Source organism: Triticum urartu, chromosome 4A (genome assembly GCF_056163025.1).
Source record: "Triticum urartu cultivar PI428250 chromosome 4A, HENAU_Tu73, whole genome shotgun sequence".
Classification (NCBI taxonomy): Eukaryota; Viridiplantae; Streptophyta; class Magnoliopsida; order Poales; family Poaceae; genus Triticum; species Triticum urartu.
The window spans coordinates 523,623,419-523,626,913 of record NC_141876.1 but is presented as its reverse complement, the minus strand read 5'-3'; positions in this window follow the sequence as shown (position 1 = coordinate 523,626,913).

Genomic DNA, 3,495 nt, shown 5'->3' with positions numbered 1-3,495 from the left:
CTTTCTATTTTATACATGGAAAGTCTTGCATGCAAATAAAACGATACTAATCAAAAGATGTACTAACGGGTTGTACACGATCAAGGTGCCCAGGCACCTAGGTGCCCCAAACAATTTACCTATATATATATATATATATATATATATATATATATACCCCCAAGTTAGAGAAGTTTGATGGTTGGTACCTTCATGGCAACCACTTTATTTAATCACAATTAATCGCATCAAGAATACATAGAGAAGCAACCACTTTGCTAGATCCTGTTGTAGTTGGTACCTTCATGGCAGGTACGTTGGGAAGAGCTATAAAGCTTATTGATGAGATGATGATGACAAATTATGCACAATGGCACACTGAAAGAGCTCCATATAGTAAGAAGGTAAACACTATTGAGGTTGCACGCCCGCTCAAGGAGTGGTGGCCAGAAGCTCGGTCATTAACTCATGGCACCAAGAAGAATCCTTTGAACACTCTGGTGCCTCTCATTACATGGAGCATTTGGCGGGAAATGAATAGATAGGTCTTTGACAATGTCGTCATTCTGTTGCAAAGAGTCATAGATCAAATCAAAGCAAACACTGGGCATTGGCCAAAGCGAGTTTGGGTCGTTTTAGATTAGATTAATTGTGGTTGTACTTTTTTGGAGGACCTTTTCTTGTGTCGCTGTTTATTGGACAATTATGTTTGGTCATTTGTACTTTGTCTCCATATTTAATATAATACATGCAACTCTCATGCATGGTTCAAAAAAAATACTGTATAGAGGATATTGCTTGCTTGAGTGATAAGGTTGATATGAGTATGCATATGCTTTCTACTAAACATGTTCCTACTAATCCTAAGCATCTTTACATTGCACAACTTGGTGTACAAAGACGGAGCAAGTTAATGCCAGCTTTGTTGCAAGAAATAATTTAAAAAATAATTCTTATAGGAACAATTATCTTTATCTTGGGGCAAGGAAACATTATGGGAAAAGAACGTATCCAGGAATTTTTCGATTGTGTTGGGAATCTAAGTCTTGATGATTCTCCTATACTTAAAACTACTAGATCTTATGCGGATGCTATTTCAGCACTAGTCCTGAAACTTGCAAGTAAATTTATTTGTACCCATCCTACCTTGCAAAGATTATTTTTTGAGCTCCCCGTTATAAAAAATCCTAGAGCTAAAAAGTTGGCCACTCTTGTTCTTATGAATGAGTTTGACTACATAATACGGGAAGCTAGGGAAATCATTGACTTTTATGGTATGAATCGTGAAAAACCTGTGACAGATGAAATTCTTTACAATAGTGACTGTGCTTTTAAGACATTTTCTTGGGGACAATAAAATCTTTGATTAGAATCTTAAAAAGGAAGTCCCAGTTCTAGATATAATCCAACAAGTTTTCAACGATGTTAATCAACATTACTCTTGGATTGTTGCGAGAAATCAAAAGGGGTATGATGAAAACCAACTTAGGATTGCTAAGGCCTCTATGGATAACATCTTTTATGTTGTGTTTACAAAGCCTCATGATGAAAATACCTCTAAGAAAGTTAAGAAGAAAGATGACAAAACTTAGATCCTTCTTTATGCCTAGATAAGGCGTAAAACTATAGCGCTTGTTGGGAAGCAACCGAATGAATAAATTTTTGTTTTGCATTTTGCTTCCTGTTCTTGAGTGTTAACACAATTATGCTACTATTATGATTGTGTTTTTTATGTTTTAATTAGTGTTTGTGCCAAGTAAAGCCTTTAGGATCTTCTTGGGTGATAGTTGTTTGATCTTGCTGAAAAAACATAAACTTTTACGCTCACGAAATTAATTTTCATTTTTTACGAGAGAGCGATAAAATACCCATTACACTTGGAGTAGATCAACATACAAATTTCTCAGGTCGTCCTAATTTTTCAGAATTTTTGGAGTTACATAAATATTCGAAATAGTCAGATTTCTACAGACTATTTTGTTTTGACAGATTATGTTTTCTTTGTGTTGTGTGCTTATTTTGATGGCTGTATGGTTTTCTTTGATGAGTTTTTGCCATAGAAAAGTTGGAATACAGAAGATATAATACAAAAAAATATGAATTGGTTTGATACAATACTTATAGTAGTGGTTTGCTTTCTTATACTAACGGATCTCACGAAGGTTTTGTTGAGTTTTGTGTGATTGAAGTTTTCAAGTTTTGGGTTATCTTACGATGGATGAAAGAAGGATGGAAGATCCTAAGCTTGGGGATGACCCGACATCCCAAGATTTTATCCAAAAATGAGCAACCAACTAAGCTTGGGGATGCCCCTAAGTGGCATCCCCGCTTTTTTTCCAACGACCATCAGTATTTTACTCGAAACTATATTTTTATTTGTCACATGATATATGTTTTTCTTGGAGCGTCTTGTATGATATGAGTCTTTGCTTGTTTATTTTTTGTGTTTTAAGTCATCAATACTTGCTGGACACACCTATTTGAGAGAGCCAAAAATTATGTCATGACTTGTTAGAATTGCTCTCTGTGCTTCAATTAAATTTTTATGAGCAACGGACTTGCTCTAGTGCTTCACTTATATCTTTTTGAGCACGGTGTGCTTTAGTATTTTTGAAGAAATGCTCTCTTGCTTCACTTAGATTTATTATAGAGTTAGTAAAATTTTCAAAAAATTCTCTCTTGCTTCACTTAAATTAATGTGAGAGAAAGAAAAATTTATTATGCTCATGATCTTCACTTATATTTGTTGGAGCTTGTCAAAAGCAACACATGAAAATTAGTCCCAAATTGATAGATATCCAAGAAGGATATAATAAAAACTTTAATGAAGATCATTGGACAGAATAAATTTGATTCTTAGTAATAGTTTTGAGATATGATGATGTGATATGTGAGTTATGTTGGTAAGTAATTATGCTTCTGTAAGAATATTGGTGTTAAGGTTTGTGATTCTCTATGCAAGTACGAAAGTCAATAGTCATGCAATGAAATTACATCATACTTGTGGTGCATAATTCGGTGTTATTTATGCTCAATGCTTACTTATGAGATTATCTGTTTCTTGGTTGGTGGCTTCTCAATCTTTTGGTAGCCTTCATTTTGCACTAAGTATGACCACTACTTGTGCATCCAAAAACCTTTAATCCAGTTTAGCCACATGAGTCCATTATATCTACCTATATGCGGTATTCTTTTGTCATTCTAAGCAAATTTGCATGTGTCATCTCTAATTTGGAAAACAAACTTCTCTTTTGTGTGTTTGTTTCGCTCGTGGAGCGGTGAGGGGTGGCTAATATTTTCCATGCTAGATGTGTTATTCTCAAGATGAGTGTTTATTCACTTGTCATTGCACGAGAGTAAGGCAAATGTATTAGGGATGCCTAGTCCCGAAATGCAAAAAAATTGAATTTACTTTATGTTGTCAAATAATAAATTCCTTGAAAAGTATTGGTATGGAGGGCACCCATGGATACGGTTAGCCATGGAAAGTGAAAGTATGATGGAAAAAGGAATAAA